Here is a 19664-nt window from a genome sequence, read left to right as displayed (position 1 = left end):
ATAATTAGTCAAAGATACATGCAATATTTAATTTCAGATAGACATACAAAGAGTAATCCAACTTAGTATTACCTTTTATATTTCAGCTCTGCTATAAAATAGAAGCTGTCGACAATAATCAAGTAATTGTAAGTCAACTCTGGAAATAGAATCCTGTATTATCTTACTAGCTTGCTTGCTGCAGTAGACTTCTTTGCTTTATTAACTATCGGTAAGATAACAAAACAAGAAATTCTTATTTCGTAAGATACAAGTCCAATTATTTAGGTTTTGAGAAACCTAGAGTATAATCATGCTTTTTAATACACACTTATAAAATACTACAAGGACAAGCTCAATACATAGTCTTTCCAGAAACATACTCCAAGCTTCAAATGTTAACTGCTAATGCTTACAGTTCAAACAAAATATGTAAAACTAATCACAAAATTATCAACTCATATCATATCTTAAAATAATTAAATATTCAAAATATTTGTACAAGATTTATTATATAGGCTCTGTATTGATACTTTTTTCTTGATACAGGTTGCTGATGAACCACAATTAAGGATGCCATCCCATAAGAGACGATATCTGCTGAGGGATCAAAAAGACTTTTCTGGAAACTGAAATTATTAAACTGAATACATGTAGAGACTTCAAGGTATGCAATTTATTTAATCATTTGCTTATTTATTCATCTTAATATTTTGATATCGCCATTAAGAATTTATTCATATTTTTTTCATTTTATTTAATTTTTTTTTATATATTTTAACTTTCCATTATTACAATAATACTTATGTCACTCAAATTAATTTATTAATTCAATTATTTACACTATATCGCAAACATCATGTAACGTGTCTTAAAATACCGCTTACAAATACTTCAATGTTTTTTATTATTACTTACTTATTCACGAGTTTAAATCATTCATTTATTTATGCATACAAATGATATTTTTTGCATTTTACATTTTTTTACTTACCCATTTAATAATTATAAACTTTCTGTAGTTCCTCTACGATTATTTTGCATATCTGTTTTTGAGAAAACGTCGATTTACGGCAAAAAATCTGTTCACACACACATGCACACATACACACATACTCACACACACACATACTTTTTCCAAATTTGGTCTCATTCCATTCAGAATGGCTTGAAACGTTGAGAAAACATAAAATTAGCGAATCGGATTTTTTTATGAAAACATAAACTTCTCCTTCGGGAAGTTAAAAATCAAAAACTGTTCGAAAGATATTAGTTGGGAATGACACTGATTAGTTTTAGGGAAAAATCTACCGAACCATTTCCTTGTAATTAACTGTTGAAAAAAATTTAATCCGATTTTTATGGAACTTTTTTTGATGATATATATCATGGCCTTATAGAATTTACTGAAATATTTCGGCCTTACGACAAGTAGTTTAATTTTAAAAATTCATCAAAGTTTGAGAAAATGAGTAGTTGTTTGACGTTTGTTAAAATTAAAATTAGACAATTTACTTGGTATAACGATAGAGTACTTGGTCTCGATGAACACACTAAATCATTAAATTCCTACAGAAACAGGTTCAATTATAAAAATTGTTGATTTTTGAAAATTTGTTTTTAGAAAATACTCCGAGTTAACATGTTTGCTATGTGTAATAAATCCACTCGGAATTCTTTTAACCACTCATAAGTTAATTTATTTTTTATTAAATCAATTATTTATACATTTCTGGAAGTTCATGTAACTTGCCTCAAAACAAAATACCAATACAAACTAGCTTAGTTTGTTCTTTTCAATTTTGCGATTTTTCATATAAATTATTTATTTTTTTATTCATTTATCTATTTGTTTATTTTTACTTTTATATATTTTTAATTTTAATTAAAAATCAAATAATATAATTTAAATTAATTTTAATTTTATTGATAATTGTCTAATCGGACCAATTCGAATTTTTTTGCGCAGGATGTCATTTCTGAGCCGTGTCCAATGGCTCCGCCGGCGACTTGATTGGTCCACGCGATTGTCAAGTTGTTCATTTGCGTGATGGGCAGCAACGCAAGAGGACCTCCAGGACGAAGGGAGAGGACCTAGGGAAGTACCCAATAATAATAAGTGTGTTATGAAAACGAGCGAAATTAAACAAATCATTGTCGGGTTCTCATTTATTCATTCGCGTTTGCTTCCATTGTATTTAAATTTTGTGCAATTTCTTTTAACAATTTGTGCCATTGACAGTAGATTGTGAACGGCATACGTAGTTTGGCGCGATCGTATCATATTTTTTTTAAGTACTACTTTGTTAGCATATATGTAATGTCATGATTCAGATAATTACTTGCATGCTAATATAATAGTTTGGGGTAGTAGTAAGTTATGTAGGTATCATTCGTAGTTCTAGTTTTGACTGACACACTAACACAATAATCCACTATTAAACAAGAATGTAATAATCTGAATCATTCGACATTATGTATTACTTATGTAATTATTAAACTATTATCAATTATGAACAACTGCTGCTGTTTGCAATCCATATAGCATTGCGCCAATTTATTCATATTCTGATATGCATAAGTTGTTACATTGATGCATTAACTTTGTTTCATCACTTTTAGGGCGTTCTTGGAGGCCACGATACAAAAATCAATTAAGGACAAAGTGTGAGCACTAAATGTTATCAATCCATGAAATATGTAGTTTGAATCTGGGTTTTCTATATTTAATTTTAACCTACACATAACTTTACCTACTTCAGCAGTATGTGTTATTTATCAAACATTTTAAAAGATGTATTCTAATCTCTTGTTTTTTTTTTTTGTTTCAGATTAAATTCTCCACTACTGAATCAACTGCCTCATTCGACCCAACCGACTCTAGTCAATCAAACAGTAAGCTCTTATCAAGTATCTATCAGGCTGTATGTATCCTTTCTAAAACATTTTAAGAGATGTAATCTAATCTTTTTTTTTTATTCCAGATTAAATTCTCCACTACTGAATCAACTGCCCCATTCGACCCAACCGACTCTAGTCAATCAAACAGTAAGCTCTTATCAAGTATCTATCAGGCTGTAGGTATCCTTTCTCAAACATTTTAAGAGATGTATTCTAATCTTTTGTTTTTTTTATTTCAGATTAAATTCTCCAATACTGAATCATCTGCCCCATTCGACCCAACCGACTCTAGTCCATCAAACAGTAAGCTCTTATCAAGTATCTATCAGGCAGTCTGTATCCTTTATCAAACATTTTAAAAGATGTTCTAATCTTTTGTTTTTTTTTTTATTTCAGATTCAATTATCCACTTCTGAATCAACAGCCCTCATCGCCTTTAATCCATCAAACAGTAAGAACTTATTAAGTATCTATCAGGCAGTCTGTATCCTTTATCAAACATTTTAAAAGACGTGTTCTAATCTTTTGTTATTTTTTTATTTCAGATTCAATAACCCACTTCTGCATCAACAGCTTTCATCGCTTATAATCCATCAAACAGTAAGAATTTATCAAGTATCTATCAGGCAGTCTGCATCCTTTATCAAACATTTTAAAAGACGTGTTTTAATCTTTTGTTTTTTTTATTTCAGATTCAATTATCCACTTCTGAATCAACAGCCCTCATCGCCTTTAATCCATCAAGTAAGAACTTATCAAGTATCTATCAGGCAGTCTGTATCCTTTATCAAACATTTTAAAAGACGTGTTCTAATCTTTTTTTTTTTTTATTTCAGATTCAATTATCCACTTCTGCATCAACAGCCCTCATCGCTTATAATCCATCAAACAGTAAGAACTTATCAAGTATCTATCAGGCAGTCTGTATCCTTTATCAAACATTTTAAAAGATGTGTTCTAATCTTTTTTTTTTTTATTTCAGATTCAATTATCCACTTCTGAATCAACAGCCCTCATCGCCTTTAATCCATCAAACAGTAAGAACTTAAGTATCTATCAGGCAGTCTGTATCCTTTATCAAACATTTTAAAAGATGTGTTCTAATCTTTTTTTCTTTTTTTTATTTCAGATTCAATAACCCACTTCTGCATCAACAGCCCTCATCGCTTATAATCCATCAAACAGTAAGAACTTATCAAGTATCTATCAGGCAGTCTGTATCCTTTATCAAACATTTTAAAAGACGTGTTCTAATCTTTTGTTATTTTTTTATGTCAGATTCAATAACCCACTTCTGAATCAACAGCCCTCATTGCTTATAATCCATCAAACAGTAAGAACTTATCAAGTATCTATCAGGCAGTCTGTATCCTTTATCAAACATTTTAAAAGACGTGTTCTAATCTTTTTTTTTTTATTTGATTCAATTATCCACTTCTGAATCAACAGCCCTCATCGCCTTTAATCCATCAAACAGTAAGAACTTAAGCATCTATCAGGCAGTCTGTATCCTTTATCAAACATTTTAAAAGACGTGTTCTAATCTTTTGTTATTTTTTTATTTCAGATTCAATAACCCACTTCTGAATCAACAGCCCTCATCGCTTATAATCCATCAAACAGTAAGAACTTATCAAGTATCTATCAGGCAGTCTGTATCCTTTATCAAACATTTTAAAAGACGTGTTCTAATCTTTTTTTTTTTTATTTCAGATTCAATTATCCACTTCTGAATCAATCGACTCTAATCAGACTGTAAGTGCTCATGAAGGATCAGTCGACAATCAACTGCTGGGGTTTTGGAACATTAATTCTTATAAATTTGCACAAGTGGTTCTTTTTGTAACTGTGTTTAGTCTTATGCATGTTCTTACCAGTAGTGTTACTAACTCATTAACAATACTAACATTTTAATAACGTAGTTTGATCAGTTACAATAAAAACCACTTGTTGCAGTTTACTTAGGAAGACTTAGTGAAACGGCTCAGAAGAAAACACTTGGTGAATTACATTTTTATAATGTATTATAGTAGACTGAATTATTACTAATTAAATGCTTTTGTTCACAGGGTAAGCAATAATCGCTTCAGGATGCTTACACACGTGCCTACATTGGACTTATCTTGCTGTCAGAAACATTAACTCAATGGTGTTCCTAGAGAAGATACATGCTGCATTCAATCAAGGGTTATGATTTGGATACTTATAATATATTCATCTAATTATTAAATAAATATATTGTTTTATTAGTTCAAATTGTTGTTTGAATTTTTATTAATGCTTATAATATGTTACTTATAATATGTTACTTATAACATGTTACTTATAATATGTTACTTATAACATGTTACTTATAATATGTTACTTAAATTATATAAATTATTTGAATTATTTTGATGTCATAGGTGTAATAGAAGAATGTCATCCGTCAGTTGTGATAAATCAAGACAAAGTAAACTGATTGGCTCCATTGTGAAGATTGCGGATACAGCAGTTTAGACATTAAAACATTCGTTGGGCAAAGAAATAAGTATTAAAATATTTTTATACTTGATATATATACTTAAGAATTATGTTAAATAATTTGTTTTATAGGCTTATTTGACGAAACTTTAGGCGGTCTTCTGAATGATTTGCACTCTGGTCTCACTTTACTCGAACGTCTTGGATTTTGGTCTCATCTTGCTCGAATAGCCTGCGGCCTGATCTTGTACTTGTAAGCCCCTGGTCTTGTACTTGTAAGCCCCTGATCTTGTACTTGTAAGCCCCTGGTCTTGTACTTGTAAGCCCCTGGTCTTGTACTTGTAAGCCCCTGGTCTTGTACTTGTAAGCCCCTGGTCCCTTAGGCCCATGCATTTTCCCTCCTATGGTTTCTCTCGCCCCTTGATTTGTATTCATGTAAATTGTTAACTAATGTTTTGTTCAAATAATTTTATATTTAGTTTATAGTATTTTAATTATTGTACAATATTGTTTTATTACAATATTAATAAATATTTCTTACAGGTTGTATCGAATTGCTAATTTGACTAGTACTGCTGATCGTGCTGTCCCAAAACACTTGTCAAGATTCTGCTATGTGTTGCATTGAGAAGCCAATGCCAAGAACCTAAATGTTTGTAATACATTTATCTAAATATTGAATACAATTATCGTTAACCTTTTAAATTTGTTGTTTTATTCGTACCATTAATGTTTTCTTTCATTGTGAGCCTTTAGGCGCTCCATCATTTGCTAGAGATACAAACATATTAACTCACTTGCTCATGTAATTTTTTTTTATTCACCACTCACTGAATTACATAAATATTTATGTCTTTGTATTTTATAGGTAATATGGGAGAAATTCATTTATCAATTCTGAGCCAGAGTGAAGTGACCGGCAACCGATGAACCTCATTGTCATGTTTGGGCGTCTTAAACTTCTGGCCTCTGATGACTTCGAGGTCTTTTGTTATTAGAAAAATCAAGACAAAGTGAAGTGAACAACAACCGATTGGCTTTACATATATATATATATATATATATATATATATATATATATATATATATATATATATATATATATTGAGTATTTATTTAAGAATTAGTTAATTTACAAATTTACAATTAGAATTATTTAACATATTGACTCGTTTACTCGTGTAATTTTTTATTCATTGTTTACTAAGCCATGGATTTTTACTCAATATAAACATGTCAAAAGCACACATTTTTTTTCATTATTTAATGTCTAAGTCATGATTTGAATTTTTACATGTTTATATAATAGTAGTAATCATAATTAATAATAATAATGTTTATAATAGTAGCAATTGTAATTAATCTTTGTAATCAGTAAAAATTATTAATTATAAATGCTGTTCTATTGTAGTTAGAGTAAGAGTATGTTATAATAATATAATTATTATTTGTAATGTAACGATCTAACTTATATATAAATTTGTGTAATGCCATCAAATAAAATTATTTAACTTTATCTGTAAGTGTTTAATTTAATTTAATTTTTATCAATTTCAGTGATATTAAATTAGCAAGTATACACAAGTTCAATTATATATCAACTATTAACATTCGAGTCAATTTCAAGTAAGCAAATTTAGAGTTCAGTTTAGAAATCCACGAATTGAGTAAAAAGCCATGGATATATATGCATGAGTTTTTAGCATGAAACATAAAAAGAAAAAAATTATGTTTTTGACAAGTATGAGTGAAAATCCATGACTTTTTAAACCGTTCGAAGTGGAAAATATTAATATTTTAAAAGTATAGTTTGTAATTAGCTACTAATATGCTGAAATTATTGTATTATACAATGTTAATAAAGTTATTGTAATTATAATATCTTTTAATTGATATTTCATGTTTTTAATTAGCTGTATACTTTAGTTAATATGAGCACTTTATTAGATCGTCTTTGCAATTTTACTTAGAATTATTTAATGGCTCAAAGACTAATTATTTATTTCAACAACTCTGTGACAAAAAGAATAATTAATTAGTTACAAAGTAGGTGATATAGTAAATTTTAAACGAAAATAAACTAACGGGACATATGGCCAAAAAAAAATTGCATTGGTATGGCATGTGTTGGCGTAATTGGTAGAGTGACAGCTTCGTTCCAAAAAGGTACCGAGTTCGAATCATACCTCCAGCCATAAAACGGAATTCAGCAGTACGACTAACGTTGTGTTGTTTATTTAATGGTTGAATAACACAAAGTTAATATTTAGATATAACAAACTAACAAGTCATGAGGCCGAAAAAAAGCAGAATCAATGTGGCGTGTGTTGGCGTAGTTGGTAGAGTGATGGCTTCGTATCAAAAGGGTACCGAGTTCGAATAATACCTCCAGCCATAAAACGGAATTCAGCGGTACTACGTCTAGCGTTGTGTTATTTATTTAATGTTGAATAAAACGAAGTTAATATTTAGATATAACAAACTAACAAGTCATGAGGCCGGAAAAAAGCGGGGTAAATGTGGCGTGTGTTGGCGTAATAGGTAGAGTGATGGCTTCGTACCAAAAGGGTACCGAGTTCGAATCATACCTCCAGCCATAAAACGGAATTCAGCAGTGCGGCTAACGTTGTGGTATTTATTTAATATTGAATAACACGAAGTTAATATTTAGATATAACAAACTAACAAGTCACGAGGCCGGAAAAAAGCAGAATTAATGTGGCGTGTGCTGGCGTAATTGGTAGAGTGATGGTTTCGTACTAAAAGGGTACCGAGTTCGAATAATACCTCCGGACACAAAACGCAAAACAGCGGGCATGTTGTTGAAGAGAGATACGCGCGACAATGCCGTATCATTCCCTAATAAACTTCGAATCATCCCCAAACACGGGAGCAAACCCGTGCTATAGGGGTGTGAAGGATCCGCTCGTGGAACATGCCCGGATCGAACTCGGCGTCACATGGAGGTCTCGGTGTGCGAGTCCCCGAGATACGCGCGACAATGCCGTATCATCCCCTAATAAACTTCGAATCATCGCCAAACACGGGAGCAAACCCGTGCTATAGGGGTCTCGGTGTGCGAGTCCCCGAAGCGTCGTTTGGTGCTTCAGGTGTAGGGGTGGAAGAGAAATGGGGTGACATAATAACCGTTGCTATGTAACCATACACAAAATTTGCGATTTTCGTTGCCATGGTAACCGTTGCTATGTAACCGTTAATCCTTGACACAAAATTTGCGGTTTTCGTTGCCATGGTAACCGTTGCTATGTAACCATTAACCCTTGACACAAAATTTGCGATTTTCGTTGCCATGGTAACCGTTGCTAAGTAACCCTTAACACAAAATTTTCTGTAAAATTATTTTGCAATTTTCGTTGCCATGGTAACCGTTGCTATGTAACCGTCAACCCTTAACACAAAATTTTCAGTAAAATTATTTTGCGATTTTCGTTGCCATGGTAACCGTTGCTAAGTAACCCTTAACACAAAATTTTCTGTAAAATTATTTTGCAATTTTTGTTGCCATGGTAACCGTTGCTATGTAACCGTCAACCCTTAACACAAAATTTTTAGTAAAATTATTTTGCGATTTTTGTTGCCATGGTAACCGTTGCTATGTAACCATTAACCCTACTCATAATAACATAGCAACGGTTACATAGTAACGGTTACCATGGCAACGAAAACCGCAAATTTTGTGTCAAGGGTTAATGGTTACATAGCAACGGTTATTATGGCAACGAAAATTGCAAATTTTGTGTCAAGGGTTAATGGTTACATAGCAACGGTTACCATGGCAACGAAAACCGCAAATTTGTGTCAAGGATTAACGGTTACATAGTAACGGTTACCATGGCAACGAAAACCGCAAATTTTGTGTCAAGGGTTAATGGTTACATAGCAACGGTTTTTATGGCAACGAAAATCGCAAATTTTGTGTCAAGGGTTAATGGTTACATAGCAACGGTTACCATGGCAACAAAAATCGCAAAATAATTTTACTAAAAATTTTGTATTAAGGGTTGACGGTTACATAGCAACGGTTACCATGGCAACAAAAATTGCAAAATAATTTTACAGAAAATTTTGTGTTAAGGGTTACTTAGCAACGGTTACCATGGCAACGAAAATCGCAAATTTTGTGTCAAGGGTTAATGGTTACATAGCAACGGTTACCATGGCAACGAAAACCGCAAATTTTGTGTCAAGGATTAACGGTTACATAGCAACGGTTACCATGGCAACGAAAATCGCAAATTTTGTGTATGGTTACATAGCAACGGTTATTATGTCACCCCATTTCTCTTCCACCCCTACACCTGAAGCACCAAACGACGCTTCGGGGACTCGCACACCGAGACCCCTATAGCACGGGTTTGCTCCCGTGTTTGGGGATGATTCGAAGTTTATTAGGGGATGATACGGCATTGTCGCGCGTATCTCGGGGACTCGCACACCGAGACCTCCATGTGACGCCGAGTTCGATCCGGGCATGTTCCACGAGCGGATCCTTCACACCCCTATAGCACGGGTTTGCTCCCGTGTTTGGGGATGATTCGAAGTTTATTAGGGAATGATACGGCATTGTCGCGCGTATCTCTCTTCAACAACATGCCCGCTGTTTTGCGTTTTGTGTCCGGAGGTATTATTCGAACTCGGTACCCTTTTAGTACGAAACCATCACTCTACCAATTACGCCAGCACACGCCACATTAATTCTGCTTTTTTCCGGCCTCGTGACTTGTTAGTTTGTTATATCTAAATATTAACTTCGTGTTATTCAATATTAAATAAATACCACAACGTTAGCCGCACTGCTGAATTCCGTTTTATGGCTGGAGGTATGATTCGAACTCGGTACCCTTTTGGTACGAAGCCATCACTCTACCTATTACGCCAACACACGCCACATTTACTCCGCTTTTTTCCGGCCTCATGACTTGTTAGTTTGTTATATCTAAATATTAACTTCGTTTTATTCAACATTAAATAAATAACACAACGCTAGACGTAGTACCGCTGAGTTCCGTTTTATGGCTGGAGGTATTATTCGAACTCGGTACCCTTTTGATACGAAGCCATCACTCTACCAACTACGCCAACACACGCCACATTGATTCTGCTTTTTTTCGGCCTCATGACTTGTTAGTTTGTTATATCTAAATATTAACTTTGTGTTATTCAACCATTAAATAAACAACACAACGTTAGTCGTACTGCTGAATTCCGTTTTATGGCTGGAGGTATGATTCGAACTCGGTACCTTTTTGGAACGAAGCTGTCACTCTACCAATTACGCCAACACATGCCATACCAATGCAATTTTTTTTTGGCCATATGTCCCGTTAGTTTATTTTCGTTTAAAATATACTATATCACCTACTTTGTAACTAATTAATTAATCTTTTTGTCACAGAGTTGTTGAAATAAATAATTAGTCTTTGAGCCATTAAATAATTCTAAGTAAAATTGCAAAGACGATTTAATAAAGTGCTCATATTAACTAAAGTATACAGCTAATTAAAAACATGAAATATCAATTAAAAGATATTATAATTACAATAACTTTATTAACATTGTATAATACAATAATTTCAGCATATTAGTAGCTAATTACAAACTATACTTTTAAAATATTAATATTTTCCACTTCGAACGGTTTAAAAAGTCATGGATTTTCACTCATACTTGTCAAAAACATAATTTTTTTCTTTTTATGTTTCATGCTAAAAACTCATGCATATATATCCATGGCTTTTTACTCAATTCGTGGATTTCTAAACTGAACTCTAAATTTGCTTACTTGAAATTGACTCGAATGTTAATAGTTGATATATAATTGAACTTGTGTATACTTGCTAATTTAATATCACTGAAATTGATAAAAATTAAATTAAATTAAACACTTACAGATAAAGTTAAATAATTTTATTTGATGGCATTACACAAATTTATATATAAGTTAGATCGTTACATTACAAATAATAATTATATTATTATAACATACTCTTACTCTAACTACAATAGAACAGCATTTATAATTAATAATTTTTACTGATTACAAAGATTAATTACAATTGCTACTATTATAAACATTATTATTATTAATTATGATTACTACTATTATATAAACATGTAAAAATTCAAATCATGACTTAGACATTAAATAATGAAAAAAAATGTGTGCTTTTGACATGTTTATATTGAGTAAAAATCCATGGCTTAGTAAACAATGAATAAAAAATTACACGAGTAAACGAGTCAATATGTTAAATAATTCTAATTGTAAATTTGTAAATTAACTAATTCTTAAATAAATACTCAATATATATATATATATATATATATATATATATATATTCCGGAATCATCGACTTAGTTTTACAAACACTAGAAATTTCCGTTTTCTCAACTTTAAAATTTCAAATTAACTTTTATATTAGATATGTAGATGACACTTTTTTTATCATTAACAAAAATCATATAAACACAGTACTAGATCTCTTCAATAATTTTAACAATAATATAATTTTCACACATGAACTACAAAATAACAATAGACTTAATTTCTTGGATGTATCCGTTTACAACACTAATAACTTTATTCGAACAAATTGGTATAGAAAAACGACATGGTCGGGTAGATACTTACACTATTCCTCATACTGTCCCAGAAACTATAAAATAAACACTATTATTTCCCTTACAGACCATGCTATTTTGTTGTCTCACCAAACTTTCCATCCACAAAATTTATCCCTAGTAAAAATAACTCTAATTGAAAATGGTTACCCAAAAAATCTCATTCATTCAGTTATTCAAAAAAGACGAACTTTCTTAAAAACACAAATTAATTCTCCCAATACCAGTACTAACATCAAAAACACCAATCTTATTTACTGCAGCATACCATACGTTGAAGATTTATATTATTATTTTGCCAAAATTTTGTTAGAAGAAAACATTTTAGTATCAGGCTCATCCTTACACTCCTTCAACCAATTCTTTACGAACATTAAATCCCCCACCCCATCCAATCTCAATACTAATGTAGTATATTCTGTTTCTTGTAATGACTGTGCTTTTCAATATATTGGACAAACCTCCCAATATGTACACAAGAGAATGAGACAACATGAACTAAGTGTGGTCCACCATAAACAAAAAAATTTCAAAAGTACCCTAGTACAACACTCTATAGAAAACGCCCATTCATTTAATTTCACTCCAAAGATTTTATATCACGAAAGTTGCATCTTTAGAAGGTTATTCGCGGAGAGTTGTCTCATCCTCAAACGTTTCTAACAGTGTCAACATTAGATCAGATCACAACCTATTACATGATTCATATTTAAACTTTTTACACTTTTTGACAAACAATTAATATCGACTTCCTTTTAAGATCAACAATTTAATATATATATATATATATATATATATGTAAAGCCAATCGGTTGTTGTTCACTTCACTTTGTCTTGATTTTTCTAATAACAAAAGACCTCGAAGTCATCAGAGGCCAGAAGTTTAAGACGCCCAAACATGACAATGAGGTTCATCGGTTGCCGGTCACTTCACTCTGGCTCAGAATTGATAAATGAATTTCTCCCATATTACCTATAAAATACAAAGACATAAATATTTATGTAATTCAGTGAGTGGTGAATAAAAAAAAAAATTACATGAGCAAGTGAGTTAATATGTTTGTATCTCTAGCAAATGATGGAGCGCCTAAAGGCTCACAATGAAAGAAAACATTAATGGTACGAATAAAACAACAAATTTAAAAGGTTAACAATAATTGTATTCAATATTTAGATAAATGTATTACAAACATTTAGGTTCTTGGCATTGGCTTCTCAATGCAACACATAGCAGAATCTTGACAAGTGTTTTGGGACAGCACGATCAGCAGTACTAGTCAAATTAGCAATTCGATACAACCTGTAAGAAATATTTATTAATATTGTAATAAAACAATATTGTACAATAATTAAAATACTATAAACTAAATATAAAACTATTTGAACAAAACATTAGTTAACAATTTACATGAATACAAATCAAGGGGCGAGAGAAACCATAGGAGGGAAAATGCAGGGGCCTAAGTGACCAGGGGCTTACAAGTACAAGACCAGGGGCTTACAAGTACAAGATCAGGCCGCAGGCTATTCGAGCAAGATGAGACCAAAATCCAAGACGTTCGAGTAAAGTGAGACCAGAGTGCAAATCATTCAGAAGATCGCCTAAAGTTTCGTCAAATAAGCCTATAAAACAAATTATTTAACATAATTCTTAAGTATATATATCAAGTATAAAAATATTTTAATACTTATTTCTTTGCCCAACGAATGTTTTAATGTCTAAACTGCTGTATCCGCAATCTTCACAATGGAGCCAATCAGTTTACTTTGTCTTGATTTATCACAACTGACGGATGACATTCTTCTATTACACCTATGACATCAAAATAATTCAAATAATTTATATAATTTAAGTAACATATTATAAGTAACATGTTATAAGTAACATATTATAAGTAACATATTATAAGTAACATATTATAAGTAACATATTATAAGTAACATATTATAAGCATTAATAAAAATTCAAACAACAATTTGAACTAATAAAACAATATATTTATTTAATAATTAGATGAATATATTATAAGTATCCAAATCATAACCCTTGATTGAATGCAGCATGTATCTTCTCTAGGAACACCATTGAGTTAATGTTTCTGACAGCAAGATAAGTCCAATGTAGGCACGTGTGTAAGCATCCTGAAGCGATCATTGCTTACCCTGTGAACAAAAGCATTTAATTAGTAATAATTCAGTCTACTATAATACATTATAAAAATGTAATTCACCAAGTGTTTTCTTCTGAGCCGTTTCACTAAGTCTTCCTAAGTAAACTGCAACAAGTGGTTTTTATTGTAACTGATCAAACTACGTTATTAAAATGTTAGTATTGTTAATGAGTTAGTAAGACTACTGGTAAGAACATGCATAAGACTAAACACAGTTACAAAAAGAACCACTTGTGCAAATTTATAAGAATTAATGTTCCAAAACCCCAGCAGTTGATTGTCGACTGATCCTTCATGAGCACTTACAGTCTGATTAGAGTCGATTGATTCAGAAGTGGATAATTGAATCTGAAATAAAAAAAAAAAGATTAGAACACGTCTTTTAAAATGTTTGATAAAGGATACAGACTGCCTGATAGATACTTGATAAGTTCTTACTGTTTGATGGATTATAAGCGATGAGGGCTGTTGATTCAGAAGTGGGTTATTGAATCTGAAATAAAAAAAAACAAAAGATTAGAACACATCTTTTGAAATGTTTGATAAAGGATACAGACTGCCTGATAGATACTTGATAAGTTCTTACTATTTGATGGATTAAAGGCGATGAGGGCTGTTGATTCAGAAGTGGATAATTAAATCTGAAATAAAAAAAAACAAAAGATTAGAACACGTCTTTTAAAATGTTTGATAAAGGATACAGACTGCCTGATAGATACTTGATAAGTTCTTACTGTTTGATGGATTATAAGCAATGAGGGCTGTTGATTCAGAAGTGGGTTATTGAATCTGAAATAAAAAAATAACAAAAGATTAGAACACGTCTTTTAAAATGTTTGATAAAGGATACAGACTGCCTGATAGATGCTTAAGTTCTTACTGTTTGATGGATTAAAGGCGATGAGGGCTGTTGATTCAGAAGTGGATAATTGAATCAAATAAAAAAAAAAAAGATTAGAACACGTCTTTTAAAATGTTTGATAAAGGATACAGACTGCCTGATAGATACTTGATAAGTTCTTACTGTTTGATGGATTAAAGGCGATGAGGGCTGTTGATTCAGAAGTGGATAATTAAATCTGAAATAAAAAAAAAAAAAGATTAGAACACGTCTTTTAAAATGTTTGATAAAGGATACAGACTGCCTGATAGATACTTGATAAGTTCTTACTGTTTGATGGATTATAAGCAATGAGGGCTGTTGATTCAGAAGTGGGTTATTGAATCTGACATAAAAAAATAACAAAAGATTAGAACACGTCTTTTAAAATGTTTGATAAAGGATACAGACTGCCTGATAGATACTTGATAAGTTCTTACTGTTTGATGGATTATAAGCGATGAGGGCTGTTGATGCAGAAGTGGGTTATTGAATCTGAAATAAAAAAAAAGAAAAAAAGATTAGAACACATCTTTTAAAATGTTTGATAAAGGATACAGACTGCCTGATAGATACTTAAGTTCTTACTGTTTGATGGATTAAAGGCGATGAGGGCTGTTGATTCAGAAGTGGATAATTGAATCTGAAATAAAAAAAAAAAAGATTAGAACACATCTTTTAAAATGTTTGATAAAGGATACAGACTGCCTGATAGATACTTGATAAGTTCTTACTGTTTGATGGATTATAAGCGATGAGGGCTGTTGATGCAGAAGTGGATAATTGAATCTGAAATAAAAAAAAACAAAAGATTAGAACACGTCTTTTAAAATGTTTGATAAAGGATACAGACTGCCTGATAGATACTTGATAAGTTCTTACTTGATGGATTAAAGGCGATGAGGGCTGTTGATTCAGAAGTGGATAATTGAATCTGAAATAAAAAAAACAAAAGATTAAAACACGTCTTTTAAAATGTTTGATAAAGGATGCAGACTGCCTGATAGATACTTGATAAATTCTTACTGTTTGATGGATTATAAGCGATGAAAGCTGTTGATGCAGAAGTGGGTTATTGAATCTGAAATAAAAAAATAACAAAAGATTAGAACACGTCTTTTAAAATGTTTGATAAAGGATACAGACTGCCTGATAGATACTTAATAAGTTCTTACTGTTTGATGGATTAAAGGCGATGAGGGCTGTTGATTCAGAAGTGGATAATTGAATCTGAAATAAAAAAAAAACAAAAGATTAGAACATCTTTTAAAATGTTTGATAAAGGATACAGACTGCCTGATAGATACTTGATAAGAGCTTACTGTTTGATGGACTAGAGTCGGTTGGGTCGAATGGGGCAGATGATTCAGTATTGGAGAATTTAATCTGAAATAAAAAAAACAAAAGATTAGAATACATCTCTTAAAATGTTTGAGAAAGGATACCTACAGCCTGATAGATACTTGATAAGAGCTTACTGTTTGATTGACTAGAGTCGGTTGGGTCGAATGGGGCAGTTGATTCAGTAGTGGAGAATTTAATCTGGAATAAAAAAAAAAGATTAGATTACATCTCTTAAAATGTTTTAGAAAGGATACATACAGCCTGATAGATACTTGATAAGAGCTTACTGTTTGATTGACTAGAGTCGGTTGGGTCGAATGAGGCAGTTGATTCAGTAGTGGAGAATTTAATCTGAAACAAAAAAAAAAAACAAGAGATTAGAATACATCTTTTAAAATGTTTGATAAATAACACATACTGCTGAAGTAGGTAAAGTTATGTGTAGGTTAAAATTAAATATAGAAAACCCAGATTCAAACTACATATTTCATGGATTGATAACATTTAGTGCTCACACTTTGTCCTTAATTGATTTTTGTATCGTGGCCTCCAAGAACGCCCTAAAAGTGATGAAACAAAGTTAATGCATCAATGTAACAACTTATGCATATCAGAATATGAATAAATTGGCGCAATGCTATATGGATTGCAAACAGCAGCAGTTGTTCATAATTGATAATAGTTTAATAATTACATAAGTAATACATAATGTCGAATGATTCAGATTATTACATTCTTGTTTAATAGTGGATTATTGTGTTAGTGTGTCAGTCAAAACTAGAACTACGAATGATACCTACATAACTTACTACTACCCCAAACTATTATATTAGCATGCAAGTAATTATCTGAATCATGACATTACATATATGCTAACAAAGTAGTACTTAAAAAAAAAATGATACGATCGCGCCAAACTACGTATGCCGTTCACAATCTACTGTCAATGGCACAAATTGTTAAAAGAAATTGCACAAAATTTAAATACAATGGAAGCGAACGCGAATGAATGAATGAGAACCCGACACAATGATTTGTTTAATTTTGCTCGTTTTCATAACACACTTATTATTATTCCTATTATTCTATTTACAAAATAGAAACTTTTTTGTCAGCATCGCCGATACGGACTCAAATATTACCAAAATTAATTCTGGAGTGCCTCAAGGGAGTGTCCTCGCCCCAACACTATTTTTAATTTTTACAGCTGATTTTCCAACTTCAACTGACACGAGTTTAGCCACATTTGCTGATGATACGTGCATCATCGCCACAAACAAAGATCCGACTGCAGCTTCCAACAGCCTTCAGCACCATCTCAGCTTAGCTGAGAAATGGTTTTCGTTGTGGAGGATAGAAGTAAATAACACAAAATCAATCCATATAACTTTCACGCTTCGCACCCAAACTTGCCCAGCAGTTGTACTTAACGATGAAATTATTCCGTCCAAAGAATCAATAAAGTATCTCGGCATTCACTTAGATAGGAAACTCAACTGGAAAGTACACATAAAGAACAAAAAACAACAAATAGATCTAATCTTCAAAAATTATTATTGGCTCTTAAACAGAAAATCAGAATTATCAACTTACAACAAATTACTTATATATAAGGCTGTGATCAAACCCGTGTGGACCTACGGATTACAAATTTGGGGTACTGCTAAAAAGAGCAATTTAAACATAATACAACGAGCACAAAACAATTTCCTGCGGCAAATATTAAACGCTCCTCACTACACGCCAACATGGATTCTCCACAAAGACACGGGTATACCTACAATTCAAGAACATATATCAATGTTTGCCTGTAATTATAAGAATAGAATTGACGCACATCCAAACCAACTAGCATGCAACTTATACCAGGAAGGCCAGCCGACCAGGCTCAAAAGGAAAATACCTCGAGATTTATTATAGTTTATTTTTATATATATATATTTTTTTCTCTCTCTATATTTGTCTTTAGTTTTTTCTTTTTATATATAAACTATAGTAGATACACCACTGGGCGTATGTACTAATTTGTAAACAACCAATTGTAAACACTTGTCAGCATTCTCTGCTAAATATAATTATTTTTATAGATTGCAGAATGAAAATAAAATAAAAAAAAAAAAACTTATTATTATTGGGTACTTCCCTAGGTCCTCTCCCTTCGTCCTGGAGGTCCTCTTGCGTAACTGCCCATCACGCAAATGAACAACTTGACAATCGCGTGGACCAATCAAGTCGCCGGCGGAGCCATTGGACACGGCTCAAAAATGACATCCTGCGCAAAAAAATTCGAATTGGTCCGATTAGACAATTATCAATAAAATTAAAATTAATTTAAATTATATTATTTGATTTTTAATTAAAATTAAAAATATATAAAAATAAAAATAAACAAATAGATAAATGAATAAAAAAATAAATAATTTATATGAAAAATCGCAAAATTGAAAAGAACAAACTAAGCTAGTTGGTATTGGTATTTTGTTTTGAGGCAAGTTACATGAACTTCCACAAATGTATAAATAATTGATTTAATAAAAAATAAATTAACTTATGAGTGGTTAAAAGTATTCCGAGTGGATTTATTACACATAGCAAACATGTTAACTCGGAGTATTTTCTAAAAACAAATTTTCAAAAATCAACAATTTTTATAATTGAACCTATTTCTGTAGGAATTTAATGATTTAGTGTGTTCATCGAGACCAAGTACTCTATCGTTATACCAAGTAAATTGTCTAATTTTAATTTTAACAAACGTCAAACAACTACTCATTTTCTCAAACTTTGATGAATTTTTAAAATTAAACTACTTGTCGTAAGGCCGAAATATTTCAGTAAGTTCTATAAGGCCATGATATATATCATCAAAAAAAGTTCCATAAAAATCGGATTAAATTTTTTTCAACAGTTAATTACAAGGAAATGGTTCGGTAGATTTTTCCCTAAAACTAATCAGTGTCATTCCCAACTAATATCTTTCGAACAGTTTTTGATTTTTAACTTCCCGAAGGAGAAGTTTATGTTTTCATCAAAAAATCCGATTCGCTAATTTTATGTTTTCTCGACGTTTCAAGCCATTCTGAATGGAATGAGACCAAATTTGGAAAAAGTATGTGTGTGTGTGAGTATGTGTGTATGTGTGCATGTGTGTGTGAACAGATTTTTTGCCGTAAATCGACGTTTTCTCAAAAACAGATATGCAAAATAATCGTAGAGGAACTACAGAAAGTTTATAATTATTAAATGGGTAAGTAAAAAAATGTAAAATGCAAAAAATATCATTT

The 19664-nt window shown here is 31.6% G+C and overlaps 1 long non-coding RNA gene across 1 annotated transcript; it reads left to right on the top strand.

Annotated features, from left to right (window-relative positions):
- The first annotated feature begins 86 nt into the window (after nucleotides 1-86).
- On the top strand, nucleotides 87-18641 carry LOC113385385. The gene is made up of 3 exons (XR_003367990.1): nucleotides 87-211; nucleotides 529-646; nucleotides 18528-18641. It is a non-coding gene; the product is annotated as an uncharacterized LOC113385385 (long non-coding RNA).
- The last annotated feature ends 1023 nt before the right edge of the window (nucleotides 18642-19664 follow it).

Source organism: Ctenocephalides felis, unplaced genomic scaffold, assembly GCF_003426905.1.
Source record: "Ctenocephalides felis isolate EL2017-DRISC unplaced genomic scaffold, ASM342690v1 CF-g0.4_SCAFFOLD_03571, whole genome shotgun sequence".
Lineage (NCBI taxonomy): Eukaryota > Metazoa > Arthropoda > Insecta > Siphonaptera > Pulicidae > Ctenocephalides > Ctenocephalides felis.
This window is presented reverse-complemented; position numbering and strand designations above follow the sequence as displayed.